The sequence below is a fragment of the Terrapene carolina genome, unplaced genomic scaffold (assembly GCF_002925995.2).
Source record: "Terrapene carolina triunguis isolate 2854851 unplaced genomic scaffold, T_m_triunguis-2.0 Scaffold234, whole genome shotgun sequence".
In the NCBI taxonomy this organism is placed as follows: Eukaryota; Metazoa; Chordata; order Testudines; family Emydidae; genus Terrapene; species Terrapene triunguis.
In genome coordinates, this window is record NW_020664585.1 from 16,768,418 (window position 1) to 16,792,225 (window position 23,808).

The window sequence follows — 23,808 nt, forward strand, 5'->3', positions numbered from 1 at the left end:
CAGCTGGTATAATTTACTGTTTCTGAAAGTGACCAGAGCCAACACAAAAAGCTCAATCACAACTACTGAGACACCATACAGCCACATTAGTGTCATTACAACATGCTGCTTTTGTAAATCTGCCCTTTTAAGAATGTGGATTAAAATCAAAATATGTAGCTAGGAAAATTCTAATCTTCTATTATAAATACTAGCAAATCCTTAACAATGAGAACCAAGGAAATCCATCTGGGTACTATTGCATTGCAACACTCAGTCTCCACACTCATCACACTCCAGGGAATTCAGGCCTTGAATTACACGGTCCTATACAATAAGAATAATAGATAAACACACTTGTCTCACAAGCTATTGGGTAATATATTTCTTTCAATGGGAACCATCAGTTATTCTTCCATCTTCTGCTCAGCTCTGCATCACATTTAGAGGTTTTTACAAAGCGAGTCGGGGGAGGGGGGCAGGTTTATTTACTTACGGCTTCGCAGCAAGGCATTACACCTATTCATATCGGTTATAAATGACCTCAGGTCTGCCATTATGGACTAATGTCTGCAGCCCTTTGACCTCCGGAAGTGCTTAAGGAGGAGCTGTAGTAAATCAGGGTAGCACTTAGCTGCAGAGGAAGAAATTCCCTCCTTATCAATCTGCCAGCAGGATGGGAAGGATTCAGGCTCTGCTGCTGAAGACTGATGTTCTTTCAGCCCCTAGGAAAGCCCTGCAGATGGAAGTGCCCTCTGTAATTGCACTTCACCTACCAGACGGCCATTAAGATAAACAAGGAGAGTGTTAAGTCGGTCTGGCTTCTCCCTTGCATTTCCGTCAGAAGGAGTCACAGCCTGCCATCCCACATGGAGGCTCCTTTTAGAATCCAGGCCTTGTGGCCATGGGCATCTCAGACACCAAGGGAGCCTGCATTAGTGCAAACACGATTTACCCCAGGGCAGTGCAATCTGCGCCAGGGCACTTTGCCCTGCTTGAAACCCAGGCAAATTGTACCAGTACAAACTATTCTGTCTCTACACATGGGTTTTGCACTAGTGCAGGCTACTCTAGTAACTGAAATCCCAGCCTGCAGCAGGTCTCAGGCTATTTTCTCTAACCTTTTCCGGCACACCACCTGAGAGCTAACACTTCTCACAGTGGAGGTTCTCATGATCACAGCTGTCTTAGGCAGAGGGCCCTTGAGCATTTTCAGCATCTGACAGCTGGGACACCTGTCAGAGTCAAAAAAGGGGAAGTGACACCTTGCAAGTCACTTAACCTAAGGGCATGTCTTCACTACCCGCCGGATCGGCGGGTAGCGATCGATCTATCGGGGATCGATTTATCGCGTCTAGTGTAGATGCGATAAAATCAATCCCCGATCGCACTGCCGTCGACTCCGGAACTCCACCGCAGTGAGAGGCGGAAGCGGAGTCGACGGGGGAGCGGCAGCGGTCGACTCGCCGCCGTCCTCACAGCCAGGTAAGTCGACCTAAAATTCGCGTAGCTGAAGTTGCGTATCTTAGGTCGAACCCCCTCCCCGCCCCCCCGTAGTGTAGACCTAGCCTAAGTCAGAGTGGGCCAGCCATTGTCTGACTCCTGAGATGTTTATTCAGGCCATTGGGGCAGTGGACGACTTTCCTGCTTTTATTTGAATGCCTGATGTCAAACAGTTTACGATGCAATGACATGTTTCTGAAGCTCACTTCCCAGCCTGCCAGTGATCCTGAGCAATTAGCTTTTCATTGGCACGTGCTGCAGTTTGCCAGGTTGCCATTATGAAGATGCACTTGCTGCTCGCATGGGTTTAACCTCTGGAAGATGTTGAGTACTTTATGGGCTGGTGTATCTGGGGCGTAGGAGGAGGAAATAATGTAACACACCTGCAGGCTCAGATGCAGAGGGGAGCATGGGGTCCTCGGAAACCATGGACCCAATCCCATTGTCCTTGCCAAGTCATGACTCCCACCAACTATATCCTAATGAACCTTTTCTCTTGAGTACCTATCCCTATCACTACCACACATGCAGCTATCATCCACTTAAAGCTTGCAGACAGAGATATCCAGAGCTACAGATAAACTAAGTATGGATCAACTAGGTTTGACTGAACCGGTACTCAACAACTATATTTAAAATAGTTTTGTGAAGGCAAAACCTGCATGTCTGTGGGTCACTTGCCATATTTTCAAGCTAATGAGTTTGACATACACAGTTTCTTCCTGGGAATCAAGGCAAAAAACCACGAACAGTGGACGTTGGAAGTTCACTTGAACTGAATATCCTTTCCACAGCTATTTGTGCACCGTGTAATCACATTTCTTCTTGATCATCTCTCGTTCAGAACAGGGAGACCCTGGTGCTCAGTGGAAGTTCCCTTTCCCAGAACCCGGAAGGTTTTGTGCACCTGCCCCTCACGTGGCACTAATGCATCTCTGGAATCCCTCTGATTTCACACATGTCCAAGAAGATACCATCTGCTGTCTTCAGAGTGCTGTGCAAACGGCTGTCAATTAGTCAGCTCTTTTCTGAGGAACGGATGAGAACCGAACAACCCAGTCCTAAATTTATCCTAATCCACTGAGCTAATAAAGCAGCCAAGGTCAACAATGAGGGTGGAAAAGGAAACAGGTCAGAAAGGATTTTGAATGTAGTCACATGTATCATGCCACTAAATGACTTTGTTTTACAGTACATATATCACGGATGTCTTTGTAAATGTTTCATACTTCAGCATATCTCCAGAACAAACAAAGCAATTTTATTCTCCCGTAACTGGTTCTGGGCTCTTTCCATACATTCCGATCTAGCAGTGTCACAGCTTCAGAGCAACAAGGACCTGTTAGATCATCTAGTCCAGCTCCCTGCCAATGAAGGATTATTGCCTATCATTCACTGATTAGTACTTCTATTCAAGGAAGAGTGCAACTTCCAGGAGGAGGAGGTCATCCGCCTATTAGGACACAGGACCTGACAGAGGTCTCTACAAAGAGGATTGGAGTCCAAACATAAAAACACTGATGTAGCCATAAGGTTGAGGGTTCCGCTCACTATGATGCTTTTGTAGGTCCATTTGTAGAACTTTTATTTTGTGTGAAAGTTGGAATGGAATTTTATAGGAGGGAGTTTTGTGGTTCTGATAAAGCCAGAGGCAGGTCCAAACCAAAACCACAGCTCCAAAGCACCCTGAGCACTGGGAGCGTTCACATCTGGATAAAGCCGCTGCAGTTCAGGCCCATCTCTCCGCAGTGTGTGGAGCAGGGGTTGTTCTTGTAACTTGAGGGTTTGAAAAGGACAGACCAGTAAGAGGCAACGTGAAAAGGATGAAAAATGCATTAACACCACATACGGGAAAGAATGGGCCACTGGATTCTTAATTTGGTCGAAGGAGAGCAGTTGTAACATTACATTTCTCAGACAATAGAAAATACAGGACAGACATCTGTATTCAAGAGACACTATTTAAGGACTTCTTATACTTTTGAAAAACTGCTTGTTTGTTTCTTATTTGGAATCTTGGACGTTCTAAACGATGAGATCCGTCCCTGCTAATTCTGTCACTTTTCATTTGGCAAACTTTGTCCCTTTCCTGCATGCTGATAAAGGACTTTGAAATTAACACGCCATTTCAATTTCCTTGCTGCTTCGCTCAACGGCTACACCACTGATGTCAACGCGGGTATGAGAACAGTGTGTCAGTCACAGATGAGCACAAAATGCTGAAGAACCTACATCCCCAGGCAACTGCTAAGAAGAAGAGGAAACAAAACCAAGAATACTCACATATTTACACTGGGAACAAGGGAGACAGTTAGAATATTGCCATTTTGGGCACGGTCAATGCTATTTTCAGTTGCTGTACAGCTCTTAGATACTTCTGTGATAGATGCCTTAGAAACAGCTCAGCTAGATCTTATAACAAAGAAAGCCCAAATACTGTAGGTTGACTGGGTCTCTCTGGAAAAATAAGTAAAAAACAAAACTCTGGGCCTACTCTGCTCCCACCGAAATAAATGGGAATTTTAGACTTCAGTGCGAAGCAGGAGCTCTGTGAACAGCAGAACCAGGATCAATGCCTGTTTCATGTCATTGATACAAACATACACAATGTGGTGTTTACATTCCATGCCTACGTTTCACACATGCGTATACTACACAAGCTGTGCATTATGATAGCTTATCTCTATGTTACAAGCATTTTCCAACTCATTAATCATGGGGTAGATCATAGCAAAATAACATGTTCCTAAAAGGGCTCGTCTTTTACTTCCTTCATCTTTATCTCTGTAGACACGGATAAAGAAACTCTTGGATCTAATCAAAATTATTTTTTTTTAATCTAAGTCCCGTTTTTGTTGTTGTTGGTACAATCGCCTGGAGAGAAATAATATGTTTCTTTTATGTTCTGGTTGATCGAGCACTTGAATCAAAGTCCCAGGAGTAAGATAACAGGCTGACTAGTTTAAATAAAAGAATACGGCTATGTCTACACAACAGCCTATGCCGACAAAACTTATGTCGCTCAGGAGTGTGACTTTTCCATTCCCTGAGTGACGTAAATTACACTGGCATAAGCCAGTCAGCTCTATGAGCTTCTCCCACCAACGTAGCTTCTGCCGCTTGCGGAGATGGGTTTTTTATGCCGACGGGAGAGCTCTCTCCCATCAACATAGAACATCTTCATCAGAGGCGCAACAATGTCACAGCTGTACCGATGCAGCTGCAGCGCTGTATGATAGACATGGCCTAACTCATGACAAGCCTGTGCACGTGGAAACATGGCACCGCCAACCCCATCCTAAAAATGACAGAGAGGGAGAGGAGGAGCAAGGCTGACGAAGAAGGAAGAAAATCCTTATTGGGCGTACAGAGTAAAAATCCCACCACGGGATTTCTTTCCTAAGGTCCCAGCCCTGTAAAACCTTACACACATGTTAAACTTTTCGATAGGCCCCTGGACTTCCGAGGGACTGCTCCCTTGCTTAAAGTTAAGAACATGCATAAGTGCTTTGCTGGATCTGGTACTAAACTGGTATAGGTTCCTTCTACCCCAAAGACTGCTCTAAGCCTTTGAACATTTGAAAACTAAATCTTTTTCTTAACTACAGGTTTTCCTTTAATGAGTACAGACATCGACTGGTCATTTTAGGGCTGTTCATTAATTCTCTGCACAGTGTTCCTTGGACCTGATTGTGTTTGGGACGACTGGGAAGTACTTCCAGTAGTGCAGCACTCCGTAATTTTTCTTTAAAAGGGAGGAGGGGGGATTTGTTTGAACTGTTTTTAAAATCACACCCAAAGAATTACAGGGGCTCTCCAAACCCTAAAGCCACTTTGCACCACTCTGGAAGATAAAGGGAGTCATAAAGTAGGGGTCTATGTAATACCTGAGTGGTTTAAAGGAGCCTTTATGTCAATGAAAATCAGGCCCAAAAAACAGGTCAAATTTGAGAGCTTCAAAAATTTGATAGTATCAGTTAAATCCTGTTACCACGATGATTTCTGAGCTTCATTACCTCCCATAATATATCATTGTAAAAACTGTTCACTGCCTGCTTTTACAGTTAGTGTAAAGAGAGCAAACTTCCAAACTCTTACTTCCCATAGTATTATTTTTCTCCTGCAATATTTATTATTATTATTATTACTTTTGCCATAGAGAATCTCATTGCAATTAGTCTGGTTTGCAATGGAGAACAGATGAAAGGAGAAATTCAATCAAATCCTTAGCACATATCGAAAGTGTTTTCACACCACACATCCCAAGAAGGTTTCCCAAAAATAATAAAGTAAAATCAAGAGCTCAAATACTTCACCCAGCCCAACAAATGCAGATTATGCCTGAATTTAAAGGGGAAGTGAAATGATTTTTCCTTCTACTCACCTGCCAAGTCCTGAGAGCTCAGGGCTCTCTGTGTTTCTTTCAGCACTTGAGATCAGAAACACCCAAGGCTGAGTGGAGAGATTTCGCCTTACACTGGTCTTATTCATTATTTGTGAAGTGCTGACAAATGTATTCAATGCTCTACACTGCACATAAACAGTCCTTGCCCCAAGGAGTTTACAGTCTACAGCCCTGATCCTGCAAGTTGTGCTATGTGGGAGGATCATCGCTGATTTCAACAAGCCCAGTCCAACTCTGAGTGGCAGTTACAATAGGCAATCTTTCCTTTGCTTTTAATAAGGGATGGATCAGGCCCAGTCATATTAGAGGTGTGATTAATGATTGTCGGAGAAAAGCAAAGTCTTGGCATGTATGGCAAGGCGCAGAGGAAGTGATTCTCTCAACTATTTTGTTTTTTAATACGTTTTTTAATGTTTCCATACAGTATGATTTGGGATCTCAAACAGCTCCCTTCCTTTTCACTTTACCTTTCAGCCTCGCAAGGCAGAGAGAAGTAGGCAACTTCTACTCCCGGGGGGATTGGCAGCTACTGTAAATGCGAAGGCTGGGGGAAGCTGGGGAAAGATTTTTTTTTCTGGAATTTTGTGCTACGTTTTTCACCTGCTCAGTCTTTCCATTTTCTGTGATCGTCCGAGGGCCCAAAACATTCCCACGCATCACTTGAGCAATTGACTTCTCATCCAAAATACTGCAATTTCCATTCCTTCCATGTTTGCACCAAGTTACCACGCCTGCCCCCTCTGCTGACTGCGGCTTGTGGAGGAGAGCTACAGCACAACACAAGACATCCAGAGACGCACAGGAGATCAGGGGAGGACAGAAGGAGCCAGAGATATAATCACTCTGGTACCATCCCCAGATGAACCATGGAGCTCTGTCCCGCATCCTGCACATGCCAACCAAAGCAGAGTGCTGGCTTTGAACCTTGGTAAGGGCTATGTGTTGTTATGACACCAGAATGTAGGGCCTCCAGAGCAAGTTTGGGTTAAGGATAGAATGGCTATTGTTATAGCTGGGGCAACAGATAAACCCGCGTGTTTCCCACCAGGATCCCATGGAGTGCCCAAAGCCTGCCTGATTTATACACTATGGCTCCAAGGGGAACAGAATAAAAACACTCACAGCCCATTGGCATGTCCAAGCAACAAACCAGTCTCACCATGCAGTAGACAGATTAAGTGGGAAAAGCACATTCTAAACCCGTCTCAGTACAGCCAAGGACTAGATCTAATGACTGGGAAGTCTCCAAAGGTTCAGGGTTCAGATGCTTATCAGAGCTGTGCAGGATCCCACCAGGCCATGCCGCCCTTTGCTCACCCCCCATGAATCTCCCCCCACCCCTACCTGGTGTTGTCTTCTTGCAGGGAAGTACCAGTGGCCTCTTATCCACTTCTGGCATCTTTGGAGGCTGGTTTTCTCTCTCCTCTGGTGTCCTCGTGGGGAGTTTCCAAGTAGAGCCAATGCTGGTGTTCAGGTGGAAAGGGTGCTAACCCCTCTCCCATTCCCCAGCATAGAGCCACTTCCTGAGGCTGCCGCTGATAGTTTATCCAGCTGGCTCAGGGACCACACCAAAAATGCAGCCACTCCCTCCAAGAGAAGAAGTCAAAATGGCTCTGTTAACCCTCCTGACCACATGAAGTAGCCTCAGCCAACCAGGAAAGAGGAATCAATACCATGTGATTGTGACCAGTCGCAGTCAACCAACCTCTTAGGAAATGTGAAAGCTGACCACCAAAATTTACTATAGCCAATTTTCACAGTGGCCCCAAACACAACATTTTACATGCATCCTTCCGCTGAGAAAAGGCTAAAAAAATGAATACAATTGTTTCTGTTTCACAAACATTTTTAGGGGTCGCAAAACAAGCAAACTTTGACAAAAACAGTTTTCACTGAAAATTACTCACCCTGCTCGCCTCAAAACACTGCTTGGGTATTTAGTAGGGCTGCAACTCTGGCCTACAAGACAGAACAACAATATTGACTCCCTTTGCAGGGCCACATCTATATTATTTCAGTAAAATGTAGGCCTGCTCTTAATCAAAGCTAACAAAAAAAACCCAACCTATTTGCAGTAACTGAAGGTCCATTTACAATTAAAGACCAGTTTAAAGGGTATTTTAAAATCCTTTTGTACCCCTCCACCAGCTACAATAACCCCTCAGAAGTTTGAAACTTAAATCTCTTTCTTCCCTAAGTTTTTAACCATTCGTCATGCATACACACCCACGCTGGTTTGATCAGTGCTGGGCTATTGGTTGTATATTTGTTGCCCGCACCCAGTAAAAAGAGGTGTTCTGAGGTATTTACTTTGGGAAAAAAATTTTTTACAAACACAAAATTTGTGGCTTGCCAACTACGCCAACATCCCTTTAATATGCAGCAAAGTAGTTTGGGGACCCTAGGTCTATCTAGAAGGACGTTACAACTTCTAATCTATAAGCACCTCCATCTGCTGTCATTGTCTCAGGACCGGGGGCTTGTCCACCTCAGGAATTTTTGAAATGGTATATCTCCACCAGACCAAAGGTCCAGTGTAGAGGTCGTGTGGAGACAACTGTGATGTTGCAGTCTATATAATTTTATAAAAATATGCTAATGAGTGAATATAATGTAACTGGAATATGCTTCATGCAAAAGGTCTCTTGTAAGGTATCATTACAAAGCTTATAATCTACTGAGTGTGATCATCCTATTTGTATAAATGTACCACTCTTGTATCTGAAACTAGAAATATGAAATATAACTCTGAGGGCCTATTGTAATTATGCAAAGTGTGGGCCATTAATAGTGTTTGGAATCTTGATGACTCCCATTAACCAGGACAATTGTCTGCAGATGGGTGTGTTTTACCTGTAAATCTTCCTGTATATATGTGTGCTGGCAAGTGGGCAATGAAGTCTTGCAGTGACATGTGATCATGTCACCTGAACTGGAATCCATCTTTAACCTGGTGTCTTTCCATTGAGAAGGAGGGGATGGAAACCCAGAGAGGGACAAAGGATTCCTGCCTTATGCAAAAGATATATAAAAGGGGTGGAACAGAACAAAGGGGGGAGAGGAGCCATCATGAAGAATCTCCTAGCTACCACCTGAGCTGGAACAAGAGCTGTACCAGGGGAAAGAATTGTGCTCAGGCCTGGAAGGTGTCCAGTCTGAGGAAAAAACTTACTGAAGCATCTCTGAGGGTGAGATTATCTGTATTCAGTTTGATTAGACATAGATTTGCGCATTTGCCTGTTACTACTTGGAACCACTTAAATCCTACTTTCTGTATTTAATAAAATCACTTTTTACTTATTAACTCAGAGTATGTATTAATACCTGGGGGAGCAAACAACTGTGCATATCTCTCTATCAGTGTTATAGAGGGCGAACAATTTATGAGTTTACCCTGTATAAGCTTTATACAGGGTAGAATGGATTTATTTGGGTTTATACCCCATTGGGAGTTGGGCATCGGAGTGTTAAAGACAGGAACACTTCTGTGAGCTGCTTTCAGGGAAACCTGAAGCTTTGGGGCAAGTAATTCAGACCCTGGGTCTTTGTTGGAGCAGATGGGTGTGTCTGGCTCAGCAAGACAGGGTGCTGGGGTCCTGAGCTGGCAGGGAAAGCAGGGGCAGAAGTAGTCTTGGCACATCGGGTGGCAGCACCCAAGAGGGTTTCTGTGACCCAACCCATCACAGCGTCACTGTGGGGCTTGTAGCAGGATGATTTACCCCACTTTCAAATTGGGGCGGGTCACCCTGGAAAAAGCCTGGCTTTGCATCAGTGCAGAGCATCTATGCTGAGGATTTGCATGAATGTAGTCAGACCAGTACAAACATCCCTAATGCAAACTAGCACGCAGCCAGGGCTCTGCACCCCAATTGTGTAAATGAGACAGAGGAATGCTTTTCCACAGTCAGATCTCACTAACCAGGATCACTTTGTTATGCTCTACTTCTAGCTATCTTAGGTCAGATTTGTGGTCAGGAAGGAATTTTCCCCAAGGCCAGAATGGCAGAGACCCTGAGGGGTTTTCACATTCCTCTGCAGCATGGGGCATGGATCTGAACTAAAGTAAATGGTGGAGTCTCTGTATGGTGAAGTCTTTCAGTCAAGATTTGAGGACTTCAGTAACTCAGTCAGAGGTAACAGGCTTATTGCAGGAGGGAGGTTCTGTGGCCTGCAGTGTGCAGGAAGTCCAGACTAGATGATCATGATGGTCCCTTCTGGCCTTAAAAGTCTATGGGTCTAATTCTACAGCCCCCGTATTATAGTTTCTGAGCATCTCACAATGGTTAATGTATTTACCCTCCCAAAACCCCTGTGCGGTAGTGCTGTTATCCCTATTTGACAGGCTGGGAACTGGAGCAGGGAGAGACAAAGTGTTTGCCCGAATTCACACAGGATATCTGTGTCAGAGCAGGAAATTGAACCAGGGTCTCCTGAGTCCTAGGCTCATGCTCTAACCACTGGGCCATACTTCCTCTCTACTTCAGCTCACGATTCTTAAAAAACAGAGCTGGCTGAAAGAGATCAAAAATCCCGACGACGTTTTTTGTTAACATTTCAACAACAAAAAGGAGTGGGGGAAATCCACAAAAATTGTTTCCCCAGTTTTTCATCCAGCTCTGTTTAACAGTATGTGTTGAAAGGAAAATCTATAAGCAAACAATCAAAATGCTTTACCTACTGTCCAGCTTCCTGGTCATGCTTACACCAGTGTAATTTCATTGACTTCAATAGATTTACTCCTGATTTTCCCCTATGTAAACGAGAACGGAGTCAGACCCAAATTCTCTAATGTGTTGGTCACACAGTTCATCAGGAAGGGCCTCTTTTCTCCCGGACACTTTTCACCCACTTATCTGCTGTACCCCTCTAAGATAGAAGCCTGGTATCAGACTGGTTATTAGCTAATTAGATAGACTCAAGCCATACATTTCCGATTCGATTTGAACACTGTAACATTCATTGATTTTGGTTCATTTGATTTTTGGGTTATAAATATAGAGACATTTTGCAAAATGCAGATCCAGATCTTGGACACTCCCAAGGGTTGTGGGTGCTCAGATCCAGGGTTTGATTCCAAGTCCATCCAAAATGTTAGCAATGTGGTAAAGGAGAAAACTGGAAGAACCATGAGCTTGCTACCTTTCTTCATAAACCCTGCAAATTCCACAAGGAAACTTGCAGAGTCTACATTTTCGCCATCAAGAAATAATCCCCTCCTTTTACATTTCTCTCCACTCCCTCCCACTCTCTCATGCGCCCAAAAAAAGCTGTTTCCAGGCACAACTGGTTTGAGAAACTGTGGATGATTCTGTTAAAATTGCTGACTTTGGGCTTGGGACCACAAGCCAGTTTGGGACAATCCCCTCTGGTCCTTTCTCCAGCTAATTTATAGCAACATTTGTTGAGACAAGGAGTTATGGTCTGTAAAAGGCCTGCTGTCAGCCTCTCATAAAACCCCAGCACCCTGTCAAAAAAGGGCCGGAGCCTGGGAAGAAAGTTTCAGCAATGATCAGCTGCTTTCCAGATGGGTGGCCTTCTACACAGCGTTCAGTCCCCGAGGTCCAATAAACCAGCCCTGATTTTGCACTTTAAAAAAACAAAGATACAAACCCTCCTCTACTTTCTGTTAGGGCTTTATAAACACACTCCCAGACTCTGTGTCAAATTTATTAAGGAGAAAATAATTCTGTTGTCTCCCTCTCGCTCTCTCTCTCTTTGCATTCATATGCCCAAGGCTTCTAGCTCCTAGAAGGGGAAGGGAGAACCATACCATGATTTATAGCCCTCTGGGTTGTTTTCCCATCAAAAACAAAAGGAGGGTGGCAAGCAAGTCACTGAGTTGAGGTATTGGCCCCCAGGCATAAAACCACCCAGAGGAGGCAATGTTTGTTCTCAGTCTGGTATAAATTCTGTGCCTGGTCCTACCTCTGCATCCCAACACACTGCAAGGCCATGGGATCAAATAAGAAAGAAGGTTACATTGACTGACTCAGGAACTAGAAAACACTACGTTTTGCACCCAATAGGGTGCAGTTGACTTTGAATCTCAGAAGGGGTGATACCTCCTTTGTAAAGCGTTTTGAGATCAACGGATGAAAAGCACTGCATAAGAGTTAAGTGGTATTATTAATGCATCTAGTCCAGCCCCCTGCCAGGCAGAATGCTTCTCTTCAGTACATTTATCAATGTTTCCTGCTGTGTAAGTTTAACTATGGCAAGCAATGGGTCTTCTCCCTCGGCCTCTGGATAATTATTCCACCAGCTAACAGAGCTATCTATGTAGGTACTTTTAAACTTTGCCCATCACTGCGGTAGGGGAGTGCAACCCAATGTTTTCCCTCATAGTCAGCCTACATTGTCCCATTTCATCCCATTATCCCTCTTTATTGTGCTGAATTCCTCTCTCCGCTCCCCCCCCCCTTCAAATTAAATCCTGGCCCCACTGAAGTCACTGGCAAAACTCCCATTGATTTCAGCTGGGTCAGGCTTTCATCCCTGGTGTTACCCCGTGGATAACTGGAGAGGACTGCTATGGCCCCTGCTATTTAGCCAAGCTGTACATATTTAGCTCTCAGTCTTTTCTTATCAGCCAATGCCTCCAACCTGTTTTGTTTCTCTTCTCTGAACTCCCTTCAGCCTGCAGTTAGGTTATTCTTTATCGAACACTATAAATGTGTCCAGAACTCAATATGCTATTCCAAGTGCCACCAAACCAGAGCTATGGCCTATCGCCTCCTTGTCCTGCTTTGCTTGATAAAAAGTGTCACATTGAGCACCCAGACATTCAATTGTGTCGGGTAGCAAGAAATTGCTTCTAGCTTGATCCTGCAAGGTGCTGGGCACTCTAGCCTCCATCCAGCAAATAAATTAAACATGTGCTTAACTTCACTCATTAGGCCTACTGGAGTCAATGGGGACTACTTAGGCCTTTAATGTTAAACATGTGCTTAGGTGCATTGCTGGATCAGGCCTAGAGGGCTCAGCACTCCAGCTTTGCACAATCAGTCTCTTACTCTGAAATGTTTTTGGGGACAAGAGCTCTCTTTTTATTACATATGTACAGCTCCTAGCACAATGGGGCCTCGATCCCTGATTGAGGCATTTAGGCAATATTGTAATACACATTAATAATAAATACATAAAGCTGGCTAAAAACTGCTGAATGTTTTTCATTGAACTCTTGCAATTTTGAAATAATTTGACCAGCTGGTCAAAAAGCAGCAACATTTTCATCAGCTTTTCAAAAATTGGAAAGGTTTTGACCAGCTGCAATAATAAATGGATCTCAGCTACCAGAACAGCACAGAAGGGGAAAAGTGGCCTCTCAGACTAATATCTCCAAAGCCTTTTATTTGTGTAGAGTATCAGGGTGTCTTACAGAACACTAAAGAGAAGCAAGGGTAGAAAAAAAGAATTAAAGCAAGGCGAATGACCTCTCTCTCAAGCAGACATTATTATATCAGGATTATGGCACCACATGAGCTGTCAGTGGAATATAAATATCCTAGACACTGAATCTGCAAACTCTGATATGCGTGCTTAACATTACGCATGTGAGTAATCCCACTGAAGTCAATCAGATTACTCATGTGCTGAAAGTTACACCTGTGCTTGAGTGATCAGGGTCAGAGAGCTCAGCACCTTGCAGGACTGAGCCTTTCCCCTTCCTCCCCTTTCACTCAGCTTGGACAAGGGAAACAAATGAGTGTTGTATATTCTGGTTCTCATGCACTAGCACAATGCTGCAAACCCTGTCTGAGAACGTTTCCATCCGTATAAACAGTTTTCATTTCAACCGAAGCCATGAAAACATTTATATGCTAATATTTTGTAAAACCATCTATTTTAAAACTCGGTTTTTGACCTAAACTACCTAACAATATCCCTTTAATATCCTGAATCTGTGTGTGCATACAAATAGAAAATAGGAGTAGAGGATTTTTTCTGTATGATTCATTACATGCCAAAGCAGTTTACAAAATATGGGCCCGATCCTGCAAACAAGACTGGGAGTAGCACTTTCCACTATGCGCAGACCCATTGATTTCAGTGCACTACGTCCAGTACTAATTGTTTGCAGGATTGGTCCCCAGAGAAACCAGTCCTGCAATTCTTATTCAGGCAAAACTCCCTTAGAGTCAATAATACGTTTCATAGATTCATAGTGTTTAAGGCCAGAAGGGACCATTAGATCATCTAGTCTGACCTCCTGTATAACACAGACCATTACATTTCACCATTATTCCTGTATTGAGCCCAATAACTTGTGTTTGGCTGAAGCTTATTTTCCAGAAAGGCATCCAATCTTGATCTGAAGACAATCCACCTCTTCCTTAGATCGTTTTTTCCAACGATTAATCACCCTCCCTGTTAAAAAATGTCTGCCCTATTTCCAGTTTGAATTTGCGTGTGTTCAGCTTCCAGCCACCAGTTCTTGTCAACCCTTTCTTCACTAGATTAAAGAGCCCTTTAGTATTTGATATTTTCTCCCCAGGAAGGTCCTTAGACAGTGTACTCAAGTCACCTCTGAGGTTTCCTTTTGACAAGCTAACCGGATTGAGCTCTTTAAGTCTCTCACTGGTAAACAGACATTTCCTCCAGCCCCTGAATCGTTTTCATCGCTCTTTTCTGCACCCTCTCCGATTTTTCACCATCCTTTATAAAACATGGACACCAGAACTATATGCAGTACCATAAGCGCTGACTCCGTGGGTGCTCCGGGGCTGGAGCACCCACGGGGAAAATTTAGCGGGTGCTCTGCATCCACCGGCAGCCAAGCTCACCGCCTCGCCCCCCCCACCTCACCTCCTCCTCCCCTGAGCGTGCCACGTCTCCGCTCCTCCTTCCCTCCCTCCCTCCCAGCGCTTTGCGCCGCCAAACAGCTGTAGCAAGCTCTCAGAGGGAGGGGGTAGGAGCAGGAACGTGGCGCGCTCAGGGGTGGAGGTGGGACTGGGGCGGGGATTTGGGGAAGGAGTCGAATGGGGCAGAGAGGGGGCGGAGACTTTGGGGAAGGGGTTGGAATGGGGGCGGGAGGGGGCAGGGCAGGGGGGGTTCGAGCACCCACCGGTGCCAGAAGAAGTCGGCGCCTATGTGCAGTATCCTATCAGTGTCACCAATGCCACATACAGAGGTAAAATCACCGCCCTACTGCTACTCGTTACTCCCCTATTAATACATCCAAGGATCACATTAGCTCTTTTTGCCACAGCATCGCTCTGGGAGCGAATTTCAATTCCTTGTTCACTATGACCCCTAACTCCTTTTCCAAGTCACTGCTTTCCAGGATACAGTCCCCTAGTCTGTAGCCACAGCCTGCGGTTCCATGTTCCTGGAGGTATACATTTTGCATTTGGCTTAATTAAAACACCTTTTGTTTGAATGAGCTCAGATTATCAAATTGTCCAGATTGCTCTGTCTGACTGCCTTGTAAGGACAGAATAAGGTCCTCAGGAATGGCTCTAAACAGATAGTCAAGTGCTGAATGCCTTCACCCCCTGGGAGAAGGGTGACAAACAACCAGCAAAATAAATGCAAACTCACAAGACTCTGTAAATCTAAAACCAAAAACATCCCCAAGTTTTCCCCATCTCTACTAATACCCTATTCATTCCTAGCCTAGCATTTAGTCCTCCTATGAGCACGTACACTTCTGCAGGAGAGAGACGAAACATCCCATGTAGTTTCTCTTTAATACCTAATTAAAAAATCCAGACACCTCAGAGTTACTCAGGGTGAAATTCTGGCCCCACTAAAGTCAATGGCAAAACTCCCCTGGACTTCACTGGGGCTAGTATTTCACCCTCAGACTCCAGGATTTGGATTGATTTTTCTTTGAGAGCTCCACAGCGATTATACCATTTTCCATCAACGCAATATCCATCAACATCAGCAACAGCAGCCGTGTTTGGTACAGCAGTGAATTCTCAGTGGAAGCCCATTGGAACTTAGCAGTGTTGGATCAGTGTTATTACTGCATTTTTTATAGGCATAACATTGCCTCATTAGATGTGTTGAGAACTAGAGCCCCTTTGCAAAGCATTAATGCCTCACAGCCATCATTAATAAGCTGTTACCGCTGAGGTGCAGGCTTGCCACAAAACATTATTATCAATGATTCCCTTGCAGCTTTGCCCGTCTACAGAATTTGGCACAGATAGTAAGTACAGTAAATGGGAGTTTTCCAATGAACCATCGTCAGGCCTGTGCTCTATCTAGAGTGACTACTGGAAGCCAGAAGTGTTTAAGCAAAGCTAGATAAAATCTGCAGGGCCCAGTATTGTTTCTTTCTGGCTTCCTGCAAGTAAACAGACGTGTTTACAAGGGGCTGTACATTAGCATCAATCATACGGCCATTTTGTTTACAGTAGAGGAATTTCCTGCAGGCTCTTGCTCTCCTGGTTTCTTTCTTTTTGTATTTACTCTTGTTCAAATGCAATTTAAAGAAAGCCACAGGTTGTCCAGATTGAATGCAAAATGCTACACACTGAAATCTGAAACCGGCTATAATTCATGCCCATGTTTATCTGGGCTTTTTTCTTTGTTAATTAACACATATTTTACCTTTAAAAAAAAATACAGAAACCACTGTCCCACCCTAGCTGATTCCTCTGCACTTCACAATGAGAAACTTCCATTTTTTTTTCTAAGCAATTGTTGTCATCAGCAGGTCTATAGAATATCACAAGAGAGAAAGGGAGAAAGAACATGAGGAAAGTCAGCGGACCTTCTGATAAGGACTTAGGGTCTGATCCAAACACCACTGAAAGCCACACGTTGATCTCAGTGGGGTTTAGATCTGATCCTACTGCAGGGCAGTAAACAGGAAGGCATTCTGCCTCAAGTCAGGACTGTCCTAGCCACTTAGATCCTAGCCTTAACAGACCAAAACTCCCTCTGACTTCAATGGGAATTTGGTTTGATCAGGATCACTGAACATGGCTGTAGCATATAGGAATTGGGTGTTGTCCCTTTAAGTAGCTTTGGAGCCCTCTCATGGGCTGCCCTGTCTTCTATCACAGGGTACTCTACATTTCGAGCTGCAGGGTGTAATTCCCAGCTTGAGGAGGAGACATCACCGCACTAGCTAAACATAGAGCACAGACACAGCAACATGAGCGGAGGACGTGCTTAGCATCTCAGCTGGCACTTGGGCAGCTAGCCCCTCTTGCCACGAGTACCACTGCAGCTACCCTTCTATGGCTGGCGCCCGAGCTCGAGCCGAGCTCGCCCGGGTATATCTCCGCGAGCAAGGCATGACGCCGCTGGTGCCACCATGAACTTGATGAACTATTCCCGGCTGAGACGGCAATAGATAAATCTTGAACGAAAATCAAAGAGGCAACCAGCAAAAAGATCATGCCCTCGGGGGCACTTCTCACCCAGCAGAATGCAAAAGGTTTGAACCTTCACCCATAGCAACCAATCCGTTCTCCACCTGCCAAAGAGGCAAGCAATGTGCAAGGGTTTTTATTGACTAAGCTGTTTGCCGTCAGTACTGACGGGTCGTGTGACTGATCATGTTGGCTTGAGGCTTCCTGCTGTTTTATTACCCCTGGTTTGAGTGTAAATGCGTACAAGAGCTCAGCCAGGGGCAGCTACAGGAGACAGGCAGTTATTTGCCAGCACAGCGGAGAAGGGAGTGATGGTAGATCCTCTCAAAAGGCTGGTTAGTAGGTGTAATGGGGCATGCTGAGTCGGGGCTGACTCAGCACCCAGTCACTCCAATCCCCACATGTATACTTCAACTGGGAGCTGATTGAAAGGCAGACAGTTGGCTGAGGGTGCCAGTTAACTGAGGAGGATACAGGTGAGGGGCCAGTTAGGTGAAAGTTACCCCACACGCGCATACACACAGCCACTGGCACTACAGAAGCAGACAGGAAGGACATGGTAGGGAGAAGAGTAGGGAGCTTGAAAGAAGGTAGAAGTAGCTGTTTCTAATTCTGTGCCTTGGCCCAGACGCAAGTAAGGGAAACTGGCTACTGACTGTAAATCGCACGTAACTAACTCTCCAGGCTGTGGCCTGCTGAAGGGATAAAATAAAGCATGAGGTTGGCTAAGAACACCTGGAGTTGTGGTGGTCCGTTACCGAGGCTGGAAAAGACCTGAGGAGGGTCATGAGGATAGAGTTGTGATGGGGTATGCAGGCCCCATGCAATGTGTGGAGAGGAGAAGGCTCGGGTCTAGGTACTCAACGGTATTTAGGTGCCAAACTGCCCTTGACGATCTGGGCCCAGAAAGCTCTGCATGAACAGGGGAGGCACCATCTGTTTCGGCCCTCACTGCAGGGGGCTCAGCCAGGAGGAAGTGGAGCAGGGGCCAGCTGGACATGGGTGCTTAGAAGGAAGGAGGAAACAAGAGTGAGGTTGGGGAGTTCTCATGGGGCCACTCTCCATGCTGATGACAATGCAGAAGCTCCAGTTCACCACAGAATCTGGCCCAGCATGCCTCGCTTGTCAACATCCACTGTACAAATGCCAGCTAGTCAATACACGTCTATGGCCCAGTCAGGGCTGGGCTGGAAGAGATGGGGATTCGCACGTGGGACATCTTTACTCATCTCCACTGATGTATAGCTCCATAAATGTACGAACCCCCAAACCCATTCAGAACGTTACATCTACCCAGAGGCAGCGCATCCTCATCTCCCTTCCGCTGCCTCTATACTCTTCCAGTTCAGCACCATCTGCTGGGTCTGGATTCAGCAACGCAAGCAGGCCAACCAGCTTCCAGTTCCATCTTGCTGCATCTCCACTGAGCAGTTTCCCCCTCTAGGCAAGGGAGGAAAAGGTTGGGCCTTGGCAACGGAGAAGGAACAAAACTTCCTGATTCTGTGAACCAGTTTACAAAGAGACATCCTGCTGCACATCCGTGTGTTACAGGTGCATACAGCCATGAGCCATGTCTGTTAGCACCACCTTCAACTGGCACATCCTGCTACATGGATACTTGGCGCTCTGGGGAAAATGTAAGATGTTAGCGAGTCCTGAGCTGTCTCCTGGCAGGTTCCCAGCCCCTGTTCCTGCATTCAGCACTAGCTGGCCTGCTCCCCTAGGATAGAGTCTTTACATCCCCAGATCGCTGTGGGTTTTCCTCTCCCATGCTGTGTCCTTTTCCCCATAAGGACCAAATGTCCCCCATTGCTTCAGGCTGTCAGAGGACTGCCAGGTTCACACACACATTGCCAAATATTAACCCAGGATAACAGGCTGGCACTGGCAGGCTAGTGAGGGCCAGCCGGGCTGAAACATATTAACACCCTGGCTGCTTCACCGTGCGAACCAATATTGTTTATTGAGCGGCTATATGCTCAATGGGTAGGGCACTAGACAGACTCAGGAGACGTGCATTGGATTCTAGGCTCTGCCACTGACCTGCCATGTGACTTTAGGCAAGTCATTTCACCTCTCCTGCCCCTTGTCTACTTAAGCTGTTTGAGGCAGCATGGTCCAGTGGTTAAGGTGCCTCCCAGGTTCAATTCTCAGCACCGTCACCGACTTCCAGTGTGATGTTGGACAAGTCACCTAATCTCTCTGAGCCTCAGTCCCATCTCTGGTAATGGGAACAACACTCCTTCCTGTTTGCCTTGTCTAGGGGGCCAGAAACTGGAGCCACTGCTCAGAGCCAGAGCCAGGAACCGGAGCCAAGGGTCAGAGCTGGAAGCAGGAACAGGGCTGGCGCAGGACAGGAGCAAGAGCAATCAGGGCTGTGGGCTGAAGCACTGATCAGGCAGTGACGTGCTGCTGAGCTTAAAAGCAGGCCTGGTGGCTCCCCTCAGCCAATCAGACAGGCTGGTCAATCCAGTGGTCCTACCGCAACTCCGAGCTCATTAATTTGACTGGAGGCTGGGCTGGCTAGGCCAGAGGCTCAGTGCTTGCTCCTGACAGCAGGAGGAAGGGAGGTGACCATTTACCCATCACTCAGCAACCCCGAATCCAAGCTTGTAAAATACACTCAACAGAATAAACATCAGGGTTGGCTGGTGTATTCAGTGTAATACCACCACTGAAGGGAATGCAGCTAAGGAAAAGCTAACCACATTCTCGATCAGCTGAATAATGCAATGCCCGTTATGACAGGAGACACGCAGCCAATGCCTATCGCTACACTCACTCAATGTCAGTATCACCAACGCCTTCTTGGAATACCATAATGAAGAGCACTAATTTGATTCTTAATATTGCCTTGCCTCAGGACCCATTGCTTTTGGTCCCGGGACATACTGAAACGATCAATGACCTTTATCACCCAATCCCTGCAAAAAATTCTCTCTGAAGGGCTTTAAAGACTAGCTGTGTAAAGAGCGCTTTGGGGTGTGGCTCTGACGCCTAGGCAGGGAGGTGGGTTCAGCACCCGAGCTCCAGCCTGCGTCACACCTTCAAAGAGCGGTCTACACAGCTATTTTTGAGAGCGCTGGCCTGAGTCTGTCACCCCAGGCTGGGAGTCTCACTGCCACAGGCTGTGTAGACATATCCTTAAAGAACCTTCCTCAGGGCTTGATCTTCCTCTCAGTAAAGGCAAATGGCAAATCTCCCATTAGGGACAGGCTCAAGCCCTTAGAAAAGATGACTTCTCAGAGGCATAAGAAATCAGAGGGATCCCTAAGTAGCTAGCTAGTGCCTTGCAAGGTGACAGGTGCTTTAGAAATGCCATCGATGAGACAGCTGGATTACATCAGCTGGAGGAAGAATGGGGCTCTTTGACGCAGGGGCTGTCGTTTTGTTCTGTGTTTGTACAGCACCTCACACAATGCCTCCTAGCCCAGGTCTAGGGCTCCTAGGCAAAACAATACGAATAACAACCCACCATTCTGAAGGGCTGTCATTAACAAGGACACACCAATACCCCAATGTTCAGTCATTGTCTCACGTGGCTCGTATTGGCCATGCATTGACTGGCACTCCCATCCTCAGTGGGGTTTCAAGAGGTTAATTTGTTGTGTTTTTTCATTGGAAGAGTGTTTTCCTGGTCATTTGCAAATTATAGCCTTGAGAAAAAGGCGGCGACATTTCACAGTTTCTGGGATGCTTTTCACCACTAACACTCAGCCACTTCTGGGGTGGAATGTGGCAGCTCTTTAACAATGCACAGGAACGTTTACGCAACAGTTTAGGACAGGAAGTGAAGGATACCTTGTAATTTTGAATGGACCTGGAGACGGCTTGTAAAATCTCTACCAGAACTAGCTCAGAACTAACAATTGAGGCAGAAGTAACGTGTTTTAAAACAGAACTTTGCTGTGGCCACAGTGAGGACTTTTACATTATCGCCATCTAGACCTTGTGTTACAGAAGCACCTAGAAGCCACAAAGGGTTGGCATGGAAGCAGAGGCACAGAAATTTGAAGGGACTTGCCCAGGGTCACACACCAGGTCAGCAGCAGAGTTGGGTACATACCACCGGAAGTACAGTGATATGGCCAGACTGTGTCTTTAAGGAAGGACACAGCCTCCTGGAGCTGCTCAGCTTGCACAGCGAATGCAGCCACTACACCACCCCGTGGGTACGTACAGCCCGCATTGCCCTGTGCGGCTGGCCAGTGCCACGGGGAACAAGGGCATGCACCCAGGAGCGAGGCAGATGGCTGGAAGGCGTGCCTGTACTCAGGCGAGAGGAGAGACTGCAATTGTGCCTGATCCTATAGGAAGTCACAAAGACACACAGATATGGAAGAATGGCTCCTTGTGCCTTCCCACCTTAGCACACTCCTGGGAGGGCAGGCACAATCTTTCCCCCCCCTTGGAGAGCTTGGGTTACTTGCTTTGTGAGAAAAGACCCTGTCCTTGGCCAGGAAGATAAATGAGTTACAACTGGGGGAGTTATTCACGTTTAATGCACAGTAGGAAGCAATTGGATAGCAAGAAGATACCGGACATCTTCATTCTGGTCTTCTCTTCATAAGAAAGTCCCCATAGCAATGTAAAAAGGCTTGAATCCCAGGTGCTTTGGTCTCCCCTGCACATCAGCGTCGTTTGCCGGGAATATTTATTTAGTAAACGCTCAGTACCAAGGTTCCTTTATTCCGTGTATATTAACACCCAAACCTGACATCCCCTTTGCGACGGCAGTGCTGCCGCAGGGGCAGCTTAGGCAGATGTTAGAGACCCAGCAGAGAGCCCAGCTATGATGATATTACAAGGGATTCGGTCCATTCGGATTGCTAGCCAGTATTGCAAATAAGTAAGAACAACATTTTAAATCCTCTTTCCCCCTTTATGATTCTAAGCATGTTATAACATGCTTCCTAGTCCTGCACAGCTGGGTGGGTTTATATCATGTGCTTTAGAACCACATGGAACGTCATAAGAGCTTCCACATTAGGACCTGGTTCAGCAAAGCATTTAAATACACGGCTACACCCCACACTGAATACAATGTACAAACTAAGCACACACTCACATGCAGTGCTGAATAGGAGTGGACAGCTGCAAAGACAAGGCTTTGGGTCAGGCCCTGATTGCCACTTATCAAACTCCGATTCCCTCTGCCAAGGCCCAGGGCTGATCCAGGGCACTTGGGACCCAGATCCATTAGCTCGGTCCTGACTGCCAGGACTCCGCGGGCGGGGAGGGAAGAGGGATGCGCTACTAATGCCCTGTCCACCAGCCCACAGGAGCAGGATGTTGTAGATTGGAAGATGAGGCACAAATTTTTCAAAAGAGGCCTCTGATTTTGCGTCTCTCTCTTTTTGGGTGCCGAGTTCGGGACAGCTCAGGCCTGACTTTCAGAGGAGCTGAGCCACCTGCATCTCCCATTGACTTCACTGTCATAGAAGGTGAGTGGAAAAAGCAAGATGAGAACCAGGATCTCCTACTGCCTAGTTCTCTGCTCTAGCCACTAGGCAATACCTCCCTTCTTTCTCTGATACACTAATGCAGCAAAAATGTCAATGCCAGGTTCATACAGGATATTCTGTTCATTTATAAAAGGAACTTTCATTTAAGAACTCAGCCAATCTCCTTTTATCCTCCCAAAGGAACTCATTTTACATGTCCCTCCATACTGACCCCCAATAGCCATTGTAGGGCTTTTTAAAAATACACTGAGAAGCATCTTGCAGCTGCCAGGCTCCATTAGGGAATCAGTTTGTGTCACCCCAGGTGCTCCTTGGGAGACAATGAGATCCAAACAGGCTATCCCTGAAATTTACACCAAACCTACTTGCTTTATCTAAATTACTGAGTTTATCTTAGACGCTCCTGAGAGCCTAATTAACTACATGTCAGCACCAGGCACTGGCAGGAAAGCCTTAACTCCTTGGAACACAGACACCAGTTCCTTCTATAGCTCACGGCACCCTTCCTGTTTCATTGACTTGTCAATTGTCGTTACATCAACTCAGGGCAACCCCTGATGTTATTGACTCTCGACATGCTGGCAGTGGTGAAAGAGCCTGTGTGGCTCCCGTTTCGGTTGGTGGCTCTTAGAGGTTACAGCTGCTTTTAGATAATTTTCAATTGCTAAAGAAGATATGACAGCAGCGGGCCTTTGAGTCTCCTAGGGAGGATGTCCAATTAGCTTGCTTTAAGGAGTCCCACAAGTATTGCAGAGAGAACTGCTCCTTGGCCGCGCAGTGGGCCAGCGACAGCACAAGCATGCAGGCAATCGGTGTTCATGCCCCATTCCCTTCTCCTCAGGCAGGCAGAGGCTGTGGAAGTGCAAGGCCAGCCCCACGCCAGGGGTTTGCGCACCCGTGAAGCTACATCCAGCAGGACACGGATGCAAAGAGCAAGCATCTAAGAACCTGCTGAGTTTCCCCCTGGAGCAAGGAGAAGAAATGCCTCATACAAGGGACTGCAGAGGTAAATGAGAAGAATTAGTCTATATCCCATAGACTCCAAACTCTTGCATCACACCACCTTCCTCTCTCTCTCTCACACACACACACACACACACACACACACACACACACACACACACAC

General features: G+C 46.1%; 2 long non-coding RNA genes across 3 annotated transcripts in view; both read right to left on the reverse strand.

Annotated features, from left to right (window-relative positions):
* LOC112103944 overlaps positions 1 to 7,465 on the reverse strand; it is a 42,090-nt gene extending 34,625 nt beyond the window's left edge. The window contains exon 1 of the long non-coding RNA XR_002907881.1: positions 7,232 to 7,465. This is a non-coding gene — a long non-coding RNA (uncharacterized LOC112103944). The remainder of the gene's footprint in view (positions 1 to 7,231) is intronic.
* A 328-nt stretch (positions 7,466 to 7,793) lies between these two features.
* LOC112103943 overlaps positions 7,794 to 23,808 on the reverse strand; it is a 19,386-nt gene continuing 3,371 nt past the window's right edge. The window contains exon 3 of one of the 2 annotated variants that reach the window (XR_002907880.1): positions 7,794 to 7,846. This is a non-coding gene — a long non-coding RNA (uncharacterized LOC112103943). Of the gene's footprint in view, positions 7,847 to 10,560; positions 10,638 to 23,808 lie in introns of those variants that run through there. The other variant, XR_002907879.1, reaches the window with a different exon arrangement.